Below are 17,330 nucleotides of genomic sequence, written 5' to 3'. Positions count from 1 at the left end.
AGTAGAGGGGAGAGAGAATAGAATAAATGTGGCTGAAGACAGAATTAGTAAGATCAAGGGTGAGTTAGAGGCAGCTAAAAAGAAGTAAGAGATCTCAAAAAGAGGTTAAAAGATACTGAAAACAACAACAGAGACCTATGGAATGACTTCAAAAGAAATAATATACACATTATTGGCTTACCACACCAATAAAAGCAAGACCAAAAAGATCTATGGTCATATCAATAGATGCAGAGAAAGCCTTTGACAAAATACAACATCCCTTTATTATCAAAACACTACAAAAATGGGAATAGATGAAAAATTCCTCAAGATAGTGGAGGCTATATATAGCAAACCTACAGCCAACATCATACTCAGTGGTGAAAACTGGAAGCATTTCCCCTCAGATCAGGTACTAGACAGGGAAGCCCACTATCACCATTACTATTCAACATAGTGGTGGAAGTTCTTGCCATAGCAATCAGGCAGGAACAAGGAATTAAAGGGATAAAGACTGGAAGAGAAGATGTCAAACTCTACCTATTTGCAAACGACATGATAGTATACATAGAAAAACCTAATGAATCCAGCAAGAAGTTTTTGGAAATCATCAGGCAATACAGTAAGGTGTCAGGCTACAAAATTAACATTCAAGTTAGTGGCATTCCTCTATGCAAACACTAAGATAGAAGAAGCTGAAATCCAGAAATCAATTCCTTTCACTATAGCAACAAAACCAATAAAATATCTAGGAATAGACCTAACCAAAGAAGTGAAAGACTTGTATACTCAAATTATGAGTCAATAAGAAATAGGAAAAAGGACAAAAAGAAGTGGAAAGATATTCCATGTTCATGGGTTGGAAGAATTAACATCATCAAAATGAATATACTACCCAGAGCCATCTACAAATTCAATGCTATCCCCATCAAGATGCCAAGCACATTATTTAGGAGAATAGAACAAATGCTACAAATGTTTATCTGGAACCAGAAAAGACCTAGAGTTGTCAAAAAAAAATATTGAGAAGAAAGAGCAGAAGTGGAGACATCACACTCCCAGATTTCAAATTGTATTATAGGGCCATTGTCATCAAAACTGCTTGGTACTGGAACATGAATAGACACACTGACCAGTGGAATAGAATTGAGAGCCCAGAAGTGAGTCCCCACACCTATGGACATCTGATCTTTGACAAAGGGGCTCAGACTATTAAATGGGGAAAGCAGAGTCTCTTCAACAAATGGTGTTGGAAACAATGGGTTGAAACATGCAGAAGAATGGAACTGAACCACTATATTTCACCAAATATAAAAGTAAATTTCAAGTGGATCAAGGACTTGGATGTTAGACCACAAACTAGCAGATACTTAGAAGAAAATATTGACAGAACTCTTTTCCGCATAAATTTTAAAAACATCTTCAATGAAAGGAATCCAATTACAAAGAAGACTAAGACAAGCATAAACCTATGGGACTACATCAAATTAAAAAGCTTCTGCACAGCAAAAGAAACCACTACCCAAACCAAGAGACCCATCACAGAATGGGAGAAGATCCTTACATGCCATACATCAGACAAGAGGCTAATAACCAATAGATAAAGATCTTGCCAAACTCAACAACAAGAAAACAAATAACTGCATCCAAAAATGGGGAGAGGACATGAACAGAATATTCACCACAGAAGAGATTCAAAAGGCCAAGAAACACATGAAAAAATGCTCCAAGTCTCTGATTGTCAGAGAAATGCAAATAAAGACAACAATGAGATACCACTTCACTCCTGTGAGAATGTCATACATCAGAAAAGGTAACAGCAGCAAATGCTGGGGAGGTTGTGGGGTCAAAAGAACCCTCTTGCACTGCTGGTGGAATGTAAATTGGTCCAACCTCTGTGGAGAACAGTCTGTAGAACTCTCAGAAGGCTAGAAATGGACCTATCCTAGGATCCTACAATTCCTGTCCTGGGGATATATCATAAGGAACCCAACACACCCACCCAAAAAGATCTGTGTATGCATATTTTCTTAGCAGCACAATTTGTAATAGCCAAAACCTGGAAGCAACCCAGGTGTACAACAACAGATGAGTGGCTGAGCAAGTTGTGGTATATATATATATATAATGGAATACTACTCAGCTATTAAAAACGATGACTTCACCGTTTTCATCCAATCTGGATGGACCTTGAAAAATTCGTGTTAAGTAAAATAAGTCAGAAACAGAAGGATGAATATGGGATGACCTCACTCTCAGACAGAAGTTGAAAAACAAGATCAGAAGAGAAAACACAAGTAGAACCTGAACTGGAATTGTCGTATTGCACCAAAGTAAAACACTCCGGGGTGGGTGTGGGGGAGAATACAGGTCCAAAAAAGATGACTAAGGACCTAGTGGGGGTTGTATTGTTATATGGAAAACTGGGAAATGTTATGCATGTACAAACTATTGTATGTACTGTTGAATGTAAGACATTAATTGCCCAATAAAGAAATATATATATATCACATCCACTAGAGTAAGGTCATATAAATTAACAATGATTATTTTTTATTTCCCCTATCTGTCCACTTACAATGTCCAATAGGCTGCACAAAGTATACTAACAACATTTTCACCTTTTCTTAAACCAAGTTTGTGAAAATCAGTACAACCAGATCTCATCATGACTTTTCAGTGTACAACATTTTTTTACATTAAGAAACATATAAAAATGTGTTGTTTTATAAAAAGCCATCTCAATACCAGAAAGTATAATGAAAGATTTTGAAACCAGTTTACTTTTCAATTGATGATATTCTCATCTCAAACTCCTTATAGAGCCAGTTTTGTTTACATATTTTACCACATTAACCCAGTTCCATCCTCTCAGAAGCTCACCTTTGTGATATTTTATCTGCCAGCTTACATTTCTGGGCTTTTGAAAATTGCTATTTTTTGTCTTTTTTCTTACTTGTTTGGGCTGTACTAGGTGTTTCAACCGAGATGTTATTGCTTATGGATATTGTAGAATTAGCAGGATGGTGATTCTCCTTGAACAGCTCTCTATTGTCCTTGGCATATTCAGACAATGTGTAGGTCATAGCAGTCCCGAGATTAACTTCCAGGGCTTCTTGCAATTTGGCTAATATACTCTGCTTTACAGCTGATGATATTGTGTTGTTAAAAAAAAAAAAAAGCATTCATTGTGTCCTGGAGCCCTGCTCCCCCAGAACCCCACCCCACTAGGGAAAGAGAGAGACAGGCTGGGAGTATGGACCTACCAATGCCCATGTTCAGTGAGGAAGCAATTACAGAAGCCAGACCTTCCACCTTCTGCATCCCACAATGGCCTTGGGTCCATACTCCCAGAGGGTTAAAGAATAGGAAAGCTATCAGGGGAGGGGATGGGATAGGGAGTTCTGGTGGTGGGAACTGTGTGGAGTTCTATACCTCTGTGGTTTTTGTCAGTGTTTCCTTTTTATAAATAAAAAATAAAAGCATTCACATCACAGATACAATTGGAGGAGTCTGGGGATATGTTTCTGTCCAAGAGATCTCTATTAAGAAGGCTTTGGGATCACCATTTTCACCTAACCTATATTGAAAGGAAACTGGATTTAATTCCCGGAAATTTCCATCTCCTTCATAAGTAGAATGTAGTGCTTCTAGTTCCAAACTTGGTCCTCATTGTCGCTCATCGCATTGGTTGGGAGTCACCCCCCCCACCACAGGCAATATAGACCACCTGAAGAAAGCTATAGGCTAGGGACCCTCAATCTAATGTGTTTCCCTTCAGCTCACTTGGCTGCTTGGGGCACCACGTCGGAGCCTCAGCCTGGAGCCCAGCGCAGCCCTTCCTCTCTGGCACGGGCTGCAGGTGGGGAGCCAGCAGGCCACCAAAACCCGTATTTCTTCCAGTCCTGTAAACTCTGGGGCGTGGCTTGTTTTCTTTCAAGCTTCTTTCAGTCCATACAATTTGATACTGCATCTGCTGAGCTCCACCAAATCAGTGCACCAATGCCACTTTAACATGTTCACTTTGGACGGTGTCCAGGGATGCTAAGCGTGGGATGTCAACCCTTCAGCTCTAGTACTCTGGTGAGACCTTTCCTAGATCACAGGACTCCTTAATTCCATTTCGGGTAGTGCACTTCTTAACAAAGCCACAGCACCTGGATATAGACCAGGGCCCATGAGATAGAGCACATGTGCACGTGTCCATAAGTTAGGGGAAAGTATATACCTTAAAGCAGAAGTGTGCATTTGTCTACAGTGACTCAATAAGTGCAGCAAGCAAGTAGAAAGACCTATTTAATCAAATATTTTCTACTTAAACCTAGATACCCTCCTCACCTACTTCCTATTTCACTTCCCTTAATCACTCTAAGGCCAGCCTTGTCAGGTAAAATAAGGACTATGAAAGCTGGATAAGGGCAAGAGACTGGTATACTGATGGCTCTCTTGGTCACTACCTGGCCACCCCAACATCTGGTGCCCTAGTCAGGGAATCCTGGGATTCCCACATAGATATGATGTGCTGGGATAGCCTGAGGGTGCTTCTTCCCAAGCAAGTGCTCTCTGGGTTGGAGAGAACTTAACTGGAGCTGATCTAGGCTGCTGCGTGGGAGAGGGATCAGGAACTCGTGCCGCACTAACTTTGCAGGAGATACACTCTGTAACTCTCGGGCCAGAAAGCAATTTCCAAGTGTGTTTAATCAGAAGAGCAGCTGTATTTATACTCGCCAAGTGCGGTGGAAACAGGATGTGACATAGAGAGGGTGGAGCGAAAACAGAGTGGTGGAAAATCAGGGTGTGACAAGGAGAGGGGGCGGAGCAGGTGAGAATTCTACCATAGAACCACCAATGACCTGGAGGGAGGGTGGTGCTTAGTTAGTGATTTATGTAAATAGACTGCAGCTTTGAGTGGGATCAAACCAATGCCATACAGGCATGCCGGTGCTTAGTTAAGCAGGATTAGAGACAGAAGCCGGGGAAGCTGGCATACTACCCAACAATGATGAGCTTAGACATCTAACAGATAACTCTCTCCATCATCCCTGGTCATCTCCCTCAGGAACAGCATCATTGACCCATTTGTGGCCCTCTACAGGACCTTGCCCTCAGTGCAGAACAAATGGAGGGACTGGCCCACTTTCCAAAGGGGAGCTGGATCAACATACTCTGCCACTTGAGGAAGACTGGTCTTGAAATTGGTGCAGCCTAAAATGTTCCTAGCTATGACCACAGAATGCAAGCTCAGACCCCACAGGGAAACAGAGGGTACACAGGCTGAGTATGGGCCCCAGGTCAGGTTGATGGGGTTTACAGGTAATGGTATTTATACATACCATATTTGGAAGCTACTCTCGTCACTGATCCAGTTTTCTAGTTCTATTCCCAACTCTGATACCATTGTCCCAGACAATATCTTTAGCCCATCTGCATTTTAGCTGTCAGACACAGTCAAAAATTAGTAAAGTCATGGGTTCCTTGGAATATACCTAAAATAGACTTCCTAGTTTTTTCCAAAATCTCACCTGCTATATTCTTACCTTTAGGTTCCTGGTTATTAAACAATTTTCTCTGCTTCATATCTTAATGTGTTTCAACCATCAAATTGCAGATGCTACCATGACACCAACCTGACTTCCCTGGGCAGACAACCTGACCTCACCAATGTGTCTTGGAACCCCACCTCCTCAAAGCACTACCCCACTAGGAAAAGACAGAAACAGGCTGGGGGTATGGACTGACCTATCAATGACCATCTTCTGTGAAGAAGCAATTACAGAAACTAGACCTTCCATCTTCTGCACCCCATAATGATCCTGGGTCCTTACTGCCAGAGGGATAAAGAATAGGAAAGCTTCCATTGGAGGGGATGGGATATGGAACTCTGGTAGTCGGAACTGTGTGGAATTGTACCCCTCTTATCCAATGGACTTGTCAATCATTATTAAATCAATTTTAAAAAGCTAACAATAACAATATGATCTCATAAAAAATAAACACACATTCACAGACACATGTCCCTCAATAACAGAACAGATGACACAATTATAACTGCAGTAAATTTAGGTCATTTCTATACATCTGTAATTTCTATAGTAAATATATGTTACATCTATAATTTTTATGTTATAATTTTTACAGTCAATTCTTTTTACTTTATTGGTATATAATAATTAATTTAAATAAAGCTTAAAACACTAAGTTTGCTTCCAGTTTAGATGAATGAGATGCCACGAAGAAAAAAAAAATGGATAAACGAATAACATCCTTTTGCCCAAATTGGAAATATGGTTCTAACAAAAGGGATATGGGAAATTCTTGATAGAAAAAGAGGATCTTTAAGTAATGGAAGCCTAGCAGCTCCATAATTTTCACAGCTACCAGAGAACATTTAACCATTGAAGGATTGTGTGACAGAACTCAACTAGAGTAACATTCCATAAGGTGCAATCCACCCTAAATTTAAAAGGCTAGGAACAAATTTTTGAGTAAATAAAACCATGAAGATGAAAGTAAAACATAGAGATATAAGAAAATGTAAAACAAAGAGCTTCCAACAGTTTTTAAAGTCATATAATCAGTTGGCCATAGGCTGTAGTAAAAATTAAGCTCAAGCCCAATTCTTCATCTTTCCAGGTTAAGCCACTATTTCTGGGAAAGACACTTTTTCACTAGCACAGGTTGGGAGCCTCCAAAGCATCTCCAACTTTAGTTCCCTTAATCCAGTATCCAGCAGGTGCCAAATCTTAATTATATCCTGCTAAGCTTCTTCTCTTTCTTCCTTCTGTTGCTCCCCCCACTAGACCTACAATAATTGATTTCTCATTTTGCTCTCCCATATCCTATCCAATTCACATCACACTGCTGCATGTTTTTTTTCTTTATTGTAGTCAGTAGTAAATAATATAAAATTTATGAACTGAACTCATCTTTACATTTTCAGTTGGTAGTAGCATGTACATTCACATTATGAAACAGATCCCCAGAAATATTTCATCTTTTAAATCTGCAACTTTATATCTACTAAATAATTTCTCTTTTCTTTCTCTTTTAGTCCCCCAACAACCACTAACCTACTCTCTGTTTCAGTTAATTTTTATTATTCTAGATATCTCACATGAGTGGAATCATATAGTACTTGCCTTTTGGGAATGGGTTGTTTCACTTAGTCTACTGTCATCAAAGTTCATGCATGATGCATGACAGGATTTCCTTTTGTTCAGGCTAAACAATGGGGTTTCATGATTATATCCCAGTTTTGTTTTTTGCTCAGTCATCATCATCAGTGGAAATTTGGATTATTTCCATCTCATGATTACTGTGAATAGTGATAATATGAATCTGGCTGTACAAGTATCTCTTTGAAATCTGATTTTAAAATCTTTGGACTCAGAAGTGAGATTTCTGTATCATGTGGTAAGTCTATTTTTAATCCTTTGAGAAGTTTCTGTAATGCTGTTTATAAAGAATATACTATTTTTTAGCCCCACCAACAGTGTACAGAGTCTGTTTTCTCAATATATCTTTCAATAATTATTTTTAAGTTATTTTTTAATTATCATGTTTATTTATTGGATAGAGACAGTCAGAAATTGAGAGGGAAGAGGGCGATAGAGAGGGAGAGAGAGACAGAGAGACACCTGCAGCCCTGCTTCACCACTTGCAAAGCTTTCCCCCTGCAGGTAGGGACCAGGGCCTCAAACTTTGGTCCTTGTGCCTTGTAACATGTGTGCTCAACCAGGTGCGCCACCAGCTGCCCCCCGCACAATTGTTATTTTCTGTTGTTTTAATAGTCACCATTCTACTGAGTATTAAATGATATCTCACTGTAGTTTTGAGTTGTATTTTTCTGATATGTGATATAAAATTCTATATATCATTTTTATTTGTATAGAAAAATATTTATTCAATAGAAACAGAGAAATCAAGAAGGAAGGGGCAGAGGGAGAGAGAGGGAGAGAGAGAGAAAGAGAGAGAGAGAGAGTGACCCACAGCACTGCCTCACAGTTTGTAAAGCTTCCCCAGGCATATGGGGATCAGGGCCATGAACCTGGGTCCATGTGTATAGTAACATGTGCATGCAACTAAGTGCATACCACCCAGTCCCTACATCAATATTCTTTGATCAAACTTCTCCCCTTCTTTTTTTAATGATTTACTTACTTATTTATGTATTTGGTGTTTTTTTATAGAGATAGGCATAAAGAGGGAAAGGGGAGATAGAGAAGGAGAGAGAGGGCTGGGTGGTGGCACACCTGGTTGAGCACACATATTACAATGTAGAAGGACCTTGGTTTGAGCCCCCAGTCACCACCTGCAGGGGACAGCTTTTTGAGTGGTGAAACAGGGCTGCAGGTGTCTGTCTCTTTCCATCTCTATCACCTCCTTCTTTCTCAATTTCTGGCTGTCTCTACCCAACAAATAAAGATGAGAGAGAGAGAGAGAGAGAGAGAGAGAGAAGAAGAAGAAGAAGAAGAAGAAGAAGAAGAAGAAGAAGAAGAAGAAGAAGAAGAAGAAGAAGAAGAAGAAGACAGAAGAGGAGGAGGAGGAGGAGAAGGAGAAGAAAGAGGAGAAGAAAAGAGAGAGAAAGACACCTGAACCCCTGCTTCATTGTGAAGCTTCCAGTCTCCTGCAGATGGGGACAGAGGGTTTGTACCCAGGTCCTTGCATAGAGTCACATGTGCACGTAACCAGGTGTACCACCACCCATCTTAAAGGTTTTTAAACTAAACTTTTTCCCTTCTTAAAGGTTGCCTAAGATTGCAGCACACCTATCTTATTTCAAAGTCTCATTCCACAAGACTTCAACACCTGCTTCATTAAATGTCCATAATACCTTCCAAACAAGGCTTCTGCTTTATTTTTCTTCTGTAAATATTTACACCTCAGATGCCATCTTCTCTAACTCAGCATTAAAGCACTGGACTTGTATGTCTGGAGCCCTAGAGACTCCAGGTTCAATTTCCAGCATTTCATATGCCAAAGATGAATGGTATCCTGGTCTCTCTCCCTCCTTCTCTCATAGGAATAAACAAGCAATAGTGTGTGTGTGTGTGTGTGTGTGTGTGTGTGTGTGTGTGTGTGTGTGTGTGTGTGTGTGTGTGTGTTAGGACAAAAGGGGAGATGAGAGTGAATAAAGATTAGAATTTTTGTTTTTCTGTTATCCAGACTCATCCTAATTCTCCTGACCACATTATTTAACTTCCAACTGGAAAAAAAAAAAAATCTAATGCCAAGTAGAACTCACACCGAGCAATGGAACATCCGGCTGTTATATTTATCTTCCCAGTGGCTACAAGCTGACATTTAAACATTTCTTCTTCCTACCCAAATATTAACCATGTACAGCTGGCCATTTGGGTTCTGGAACAACATTTGATGGAGCACATTTCAAATACAATTCTGGAAAAATATTCAATTACTGCATTTCTATTTTACACACTAAATGGCAGCTTCCCTCTCAAGTTCAATTAAACTCACTTGAATTAGAATCCACACAAATGCATTTCATTTAGATTTACTGGGAGATGTCAGGCACCAGTTAATTGGCCTTAAAGCAGCATAACCATGGGATCCTTCCCAGCTGAGCTCTCCATCTCTGCCACATAGCTGTTCATGTTAGACAGCAGTGATTGGGTAGCTCGCTCCATATTTGATATCAACCAAAAGTTATATATATATAATTTTTTGTTAGTAACAGTTTGTTACAAGATTTTAAGATTACAATGTATAGTTCCACGACCAAACCCACCAAAATTTATACAATACTCTGACAAATAAATTAGATGGAAACATTTAAGTTATTTGTGTGAACCCTACAAGTTTTAGCAATAATGTATATCCAATTGACTTGAAAGTTTGTATCAATTTTAATAAACTGGCAATATTTCCAGATAGTTCATCAGATGTTTACCAGAAACCTACCCAGTACCAGGCACTATTCCAGGCATTTCACTTATTCAGTGGGAATCAGGAATTCCAAGTCACATGATATGATTTCTTCCCACGCGGAACAGAAGGAATGTATCAGACATTCAGAGGGAAAGTGGCTTGGTGCCTGCAGAGTCTTCTCACGAACAGTTTCTGTTTTATGAGTCACTATAAAGCTAAACCCAAATTAATACAAATTTTCTAGATGGACAAACTTCAAATAATTGGTCCAACACACTTATGTATGAGACAGTGTCTTATATATTGATATGATTAGTGTAAAGGGGATAAACAAACTGTCTTTATAAGTTATGTTCTTAGTTGTTTTGTTTTTTTTTTACATTATGGTCTTAATTTTTTTATATTTGTTTATCTTCCCTTTTGTTGCCCTTGTTGTTTTTAATTGTTGTTGTCATTATTATTATTGATATCATTGTTGTTAGATAGGACAGAGAGAAATGGAGAGAGGATGGGATGACAGAGACGGGGAGAGAAAGATAGACACCTGCAGACCTGCTTCACCGCCTGAGAAGCAACTCCCCCACAGGTGGGGAGCCAGGGGCTTGAACCAAGATCTTTACACCGGTCCTTACACTTTGCGCCATGTGCACTTAACCCGCTGCGCTACCGCCCAACTCCCTATGGTCTTAATTTTTAAAGCAATTTGTTGGGGTCAAGTTTCTTATTTTAAATAATTTTTGTTATAAATAATTCATTACAAGATTGTAAGATTACATTGTATAGTTTCATACCACAGCCACCACCAAAGCTCTGTATCCCCACCCTTCCACCTCTCAAAGAGAACCACCAGAGTTCTCACAAGTCTTACGAAGACTTTGCTTGCTCCTGTTTGGTTTGATTTTTTTTTTTTGGAAAATTTATGTAAATTTATGTAAAAAATGGAACAACTGCATATAAGCATAAAAAAGTGAATGAAGACACAAACCTTACATGCTTTACAAAAATTAACTAAAAATGAATCATAGATTGAAATTTAATAAGCTATAAAATTCCCAGAAAATAATCCAGGAGTAAATCTACATCTAGGGGATGGTTATGCTGTAGATCTCTAGATGTAGATGGTTATGTAAGATCTCTAGATTCCATATATGAGTGAAACCATCTGGTAGTTGTCTTGGAGTTAACTTTCTTTTTTTCTTCTTTTTTTAAATTTTTAAAAATATATTTATATATTTATTATTGGGTAGACACAGAGAGAAATTGAGGAGAGGAGGAGATAGAGAGGTAGAGAGACAGAGGAACAGAGAGACACCTGCAGCCCTGCTTCAGGTTTGTGAAGTTTCCCCCATGCAGGTGGGGACCAGGGGCTTGAACCTGACTCCTTCACACTGTTATGTGAGCACTTAACCAGATGTGTCACCGCCTGGTCCTTGGGATTAACTTTCTAAATGGTAGATCATGATATTAAGTTCCCTTCTAAAGAATGATAGCACTTGGTTTTTTAAAGGAGCCCTGATATCACTGATTATTTGTGAGGTAAAGAAGATGAAAGAAAAAAAAGGTGATTTACATTTATTAATTGCTTATATATAATATAATTGGGTTATGGGTTTGTTTTATTATTGTTTGCATCACAGTTATGTAAAAGGTCAGATAAAAATATTTTTTATCTTACAGATCATTTGGGCACCACTATACCTATTCAATTCTGCCATCACAGTATTAAATAAGCAAAGGTGATTATGTAAACAAATATGTGCATCTACGTTCCAATAAAACTTTACTACAAAAAAACAGTAGGAGGCCAAAATTGGACCCTGGACCTTTTCCCATCTCTGTCCTTTGCTCCTACAAAACACTCTACCTAGGGGCCGGGTGGTGGCACACCTAGTTGAGTGCACATGCTATAGTGCACAAGGACCTGGGTTCAAGCCCCCAGTCCCCACCAGCAGGGGAAAAGTTTTACAAGTGGTGAAGCAGATCTGCAGGTGTCTCTCTGTCTCTTTCCCTCTCTAGCTTCCCTCCTCCTCTCAATTTGATTGTCTCTACCCAATAAATAAAGATAATAAAATTAAATTAAAAGAAAAAACACTCTACCTAAGATGTCCACTCTGTGTTCCCATCTGTCTATCTCCCATCAATTCTGCAAAGTCTTGGCCAGATTTCTTCATTTGATTAAAGTTTTAGAAATATTCTTTTTTTAGGCAGCAGCTACAGAGCAGAAGGTAAGATACTGAAAGCCTCTGCAGAAAGAAACTGGCAGATTCAGCCTCTCACTTCCTCCCTAAAACGACTATGCCAAGGCACAGCAACCTGTCCTATACAATGTACAGTACATTTTCCTGCTACTTGTGGTACTGTAGCCAGCTTGGGAAAATTCTATGCTTTTTCCTGGAACTTAGCTGGCTTCCCCATGCTCCTCATGTCCTGGGGTTATATTCTGCAGTTAGGACATTAACTAGAATTTTTTTTTCTTTATTGGGGGGGGGCTAATAGTTTACATTTGACAATAAAATACAGTAGTTTGTACATGTGTAACATTTCTCAGTTTTCCAAATAACAATTTAACCCCCCTCTACGTCTGCCATCATGTTCCAGGACTTGAACCCTCCCATCCCTGCACTCCAGTCTTTTACTTTGGTGCAATACACCATTAATTAGAATTGTTTTTAGATCAGCTCAAGACTTTGGGGTTGGAAAACCCACTACTGAGAGACACTTTTCTCTGAGTCACTTATAGACCCACTCCTCATGAGTCAGAGAAAAAAGAACTTTGTCTACTGCCATCCTCAATCAATCTATGCTAAATTGTTTTTATAACTACCAATAGAACATAATCTTACTCCTCAGACTTTTTGACACAAATATGTCTAGTGAGAACTGGTATGGTACTGTGAGATCACAATTATAAAGTTTTCACCTGTAGTTAATTAAGATGAAGTACAAGACTTTAGGTGGGTGTATCATTTTATTGATAGGAGACTGTGATAGTTTTAAAATGGTAGTGAGAAGTGGTTCTTTTGGTAGGTACTGTAAGTCTTGGCATAAGAAATTTAAGTTTAGGCAACTAATTGCCAGTAGAAGACAAGCCCTAAAGGTGTTAAGACTCTATATCACTTCCTTTTTCTTTTCCAAATGGCTTAATATGGCAAAAGATACACAAGACAGTTGTCACAAAATTACAGTTCCTTATCTCACCATGCAGTGCCTGTGCACCACGCCCACAGACAAATGAATGTTTCCTTTTAGGACACATCTCCTACAACTGGAGGACAGTTTGTACTCAAAAACAAACAAACAAAAACAGATCCAAGATAGGACTTTTTTTTTCATGTGGCAGATTTCTAAGGACATTAAATGTTTAGCCTCAATATCTGACCTCAGTAAAAATCAGAAATACCATTGGTACAAGTGGGAAACTTCAGATGGAGAAATCTATGTGCTAAAGTCTAAAAATCTTGGGCTCTCTGGGCTAACAGAACTAGCCTCTTTCCATTGCTAGGTGAAAATTATTACCCTCTTCCTCTCCTAGTTAATGTGCCTAAAGTTTATGTACTTAACTTTCCTGAAATGGGTGCGCATTTATTCTCTTCAAGATTTGCCTCCCTCTATTCCTTATGGCTATAAGATCCAGGAACATACTGTCCTCAATCTAGAAGTAACAAACTTTACATCAAAGGGATTGTAGCATTTAGCATATGTGCAGAAGTGGACATGAGGGTGAGACTACAAGACAGGTTAGAAGGAAAATACGGGGGGGGGGAGGGGTTGGGTGGCAGCACAGTGGGTTACGTGCACACAGTGTGAAGCCCCTGGCTCCACACCTGCAGGGGGGTGTCAATAATAATGACAACGATAAACAACAAGGGCAACAAAAAGGGGGAAATATCCTCCAGGAGCAGTGGATTCACAGTGTAGGCACTGAGCTCCAGCAATAACTGTGGAGTCAAAAAAAAAGACATTCAGGATTCAGTCAATGAGCTCATGAGGACACCTGGAGTCAGTCTTAGCACACTGTTGGGGTAACTCCTACAGACATGGTGACTCCTACAGACATGGGCATATGAGGTGAAGTTACTGGAACTTTGTTGCCCTAGTTAGTGAAGAAGAGATCAGAAGGATCAGAGAGGTGAAACTGTTAGAATGGACTTATTATATAAGACCTGTGACTCCCTACTCCCTGGGAGAGTTCAAAGCATACTTCCTCCAATAGGTCATAGGAAATGTACTGATGAAGGAGACGCATCAATCACTGGCATATTTTATGATGGCTACCTTCTGAAGGCAGGAGTTGCCATGAATGCACTGCCATGAAGCAAAGATCCATAATATAAAGAGGATGTTGGTCTCTGAGAATGGTAAATACCAGAAATCAGCATTTGAATACCAGCTGCAAGTAGGACATAATTCTCATGCTGTGCAGCAAAGCTGTACTAGCCTTTGGAATGTCTTGATCTAAAGCAGTTCCTGGAGTTGGGCAACCAACATGGTGTTAGGAGGCTAGCTGGACAGCTTGACTAGGGTGTTACTTTGTATAATAAAAGTAAACATGCAAATACTGATAAAAATGAGATACCACTTTCTGTGAGAATGTCATAAATCAGAAAGGATTGTAACAACAAATGTTGGAGAGGTTTTGGGGGCAAAGGAACCCTCCTATACTTCTATTGGGAATATAAATTGATTCAACCTCTGTGGAGAACAGACTGGAAAACTCTCAGAAGGCTGAAAATGGATCTATCTTACCACTCAGCAATTCCTCTCCTGGGGACATATCCTTAGGAACCAAACACACACATCCAAAAAAAAAAAAAATCCATGTCTAACTATGTTAATAGCAGCATAACCTGTAATAGCCACAACTTGGAAGTAACCTATATGCCTAACAACAAATGAGTGGCTATGAAAGTTCTGGTATATATACACAATGGAATATTACTCAGCTATAGAGAATGATGAATTTACCTTCTTCTCCTCATCTTGGATGGAGTCTGAAGGAATCATGTTAAAGTGAGATAAGCCAGAAAGAGAAGGATGGATATGGAATGATTTCACTCATGGACAGAAGTTGAGAAATAAGAACAGAAAGGGCAAACACAAGTAAAACTTGGACTGGGTTTGGTGTATTTCACCAAAGTAAAGGACTCTGAGGAAGGGGAGAAGGAGGGCTTCCAGGTCCTAGTGTATGATGGTAGAGGGATGAGAGTGTTTTACAGAAAACTGAGATATTTTTACACATGTATCAACAACTGTATTTACTGTAAACCATTAACTCCCCAATAATAATAATAATAATAATAATAATGAGTATGGGTGTAAAAGGCAGTAGCCTTGAAATTCCCTTTTTATGCAGTTGTTTGTTAAGTACTTTTAGTATGAGTTGCTTGTAGTATGAGGTGGAAAATTCCTTGCCCCTTCCCCCTTGAATAAGCAGGACCTAATCAGTGAAGGCCACCCATTGTTCGAAGGACCCTGCCTGGGGACAAGCCTTATCAGGACCTCATCAGTGAAGGCCACCCATTGTTCGAAGGACCCTACATGGGGACAAGCCTTATCAGGACCTTTGAACAGACTTTGTGGTGTGCTGCCTACCGGATGGGTGGTCATAGCCGATGGCAGGAGGATGTGGCGACCCTGCCTGGTTGAATTCTATTGGTTGTGTGATCTTACTATATTTGAAAATAGCCCGTGCTTTGCTTTGAATGGATCATGCTTTTGCTAAGTTTGAAATGATTGGATCTTGTGTTTGCTATAGTCTGTTATTGGATGTAGGTTGATAAGGTGATGTGCTCCCCCTCCCTGAGTGTAGTCTGAATTCCTATAAATTGTATGGTTTGAGCCCTGTTCGGGGTCGAGCTTGGTAGACTAACACCAGTCACCATCTCGGCCCGGATTGCAATTCGTCAATAAACATCTTTGCTTCCTTACAGTGGATGGTGGTTTGATTTATGCTCACTAACAATGGGGAGTTGGGCAGCAGGTTAAGTGCATGTGGCACAAAGTGCAAGGACCAGCGTAAGGATCCCAGTTCAAGTACCGCCCCCCCCACCCCCCACCCCCTGCTCCCCACCTTCAGGGGAGTCGCTTTACAGGTGGTGAAGCAAGTCTGCAGGTGTCTATCTTTCTCTGCTCCTCTCTGTCTTCCCCTCCTCTCTCCATTTCTCTTTGTCCTATCTAACAATGATGACATCAATAACAATTATAATAACTACAACAATAAAACAACAAGGGCAACAAAAGGGAAAATAAATATTTTAAAAGAAGTATGCAGGCAATACTCTCTCTCTCTCTCTCTCTCTATATATATATATATATATATATATACATATATATATATATGTATATATATATATATCACACAAATGGTGATACACATACGAGTTGATGAACAGGGAACCGAGAGTTGGCTCACTTGATAAAATGCACACTTTACAATGTGCATAGCCCTGAGTTTGAGCCTCAGACACCACATGAGTGGTCAAGTTTTATGAGCAGTGGAGTGGTGCTGTGATGTGTTCTCTCTCTCTCTCTCACTCTCTGAAAAAAGAGAAAAAAAGATTCTACCAGGAGCTGTGGAATCATATAGACATGAAGTTTTTTGGTAGTTAAAAAAAAAAAAAGAAAGAGTTTATAAGTAAAACCATAGAAGCTCTTCATTAACCGTAATAGGAAGTCATAGTCCCCTCCTGTATTTTCAGATATAAGTAAGTTCACAGATGCAGAACTCTACACTTAAAGTCTATATTGCTAAATTCTATTGTCCCTTCACTGGGTAGTCTTTTGCCTTGTGGAGTAGGGCATGCTGGTCCCAGTCAAGTGTGGCAGTCATGAAGGCTAGAAGGAGGCACAAGCTAGGTCTGCTTTCAGAAAAGTATTGCACATCTGCAAGTGGATGCAGAAAGTAAATCTCTGACTCTTTCCCCAAAGAGGTATCTCAACAATTTTTATGAGTAAACATTCTGGTAAAGGAGAAAGTCCAGAAACTTCAAGAAGTTTTGAATACAGGATATGAGCTCACAGTTATATCAAAGGACCTAAACAAAGCCAGCATGCACCTCTAGTTAGAATGAGGGCTTAGTGAAGTCATGAGATAAGCATTGTTTCACTATTTATAGTCCTATATTTATCAGAAGAGCAATAAAAACACATGGTGAAAGTCCAAAAGAGTACAAAAGCATGGTCCTATTATCATCGCCAGAGATAATTAGTATTAATCAACTTATTAAAGGAATGTTGATTTATAGGATTGTTATCATGGGGGTAGATTTCCACCCTTCCCCCTATTTTGTGTCAATACATCATAGCCTCCACCAAAGTCCTTAGAACCCAAACCTCCCTTTAGTACGCTTCCTTCCTCTCTTATCTGTCCCCAAATACGAGTCTTCAGTCAGTGAATGTGTGATGGACTGACTTAGTGGCTTTCAAAACCCTTGTTCTTGCTTTCTGACTTGTGGAGTGGG

At 39.6% G+C, this 17,330-nt stretch overlaps 1 protein-coding gene and 1 pseudogene across 2 annotated transcripts in view; both read right to left on the bottom strand.

Moving 5' to 3' along the window:
- GPR39 (G protein-coupled receptor 39) overlaps positions 1 to 17,330 on the bottom strand; it is a 263,006-nt gene that overhangs the window by 176,995 nt on the left and 68,681 nt on the right. The window lies entirely within an intron of this gene.
- Positions 2,786 to 3,665, bottom strand: LOC103112812 (RWD domain-containing protein 4-like; annotated as a pseudogene).

The sequence above is a fragment of the Erinaceus europaeus genome, chromosome 18 (genome assembly GCF_950295315.1).
Source record: "Erinaceus europaeus chromosome 18, mEriEur2.1, whole genome shotgun sequence".
NCBI classification, from domain to species: domain Eukaryota; kingdom Metazoa; phylum Chordata; class Mammalia; order Eulipotyphla; family Erinaceidae; genus Erinaceus; species Erinaceus europaeus.
This window is presented reverse-complemented; position numbering and strand designations above follow the sequence as displayed.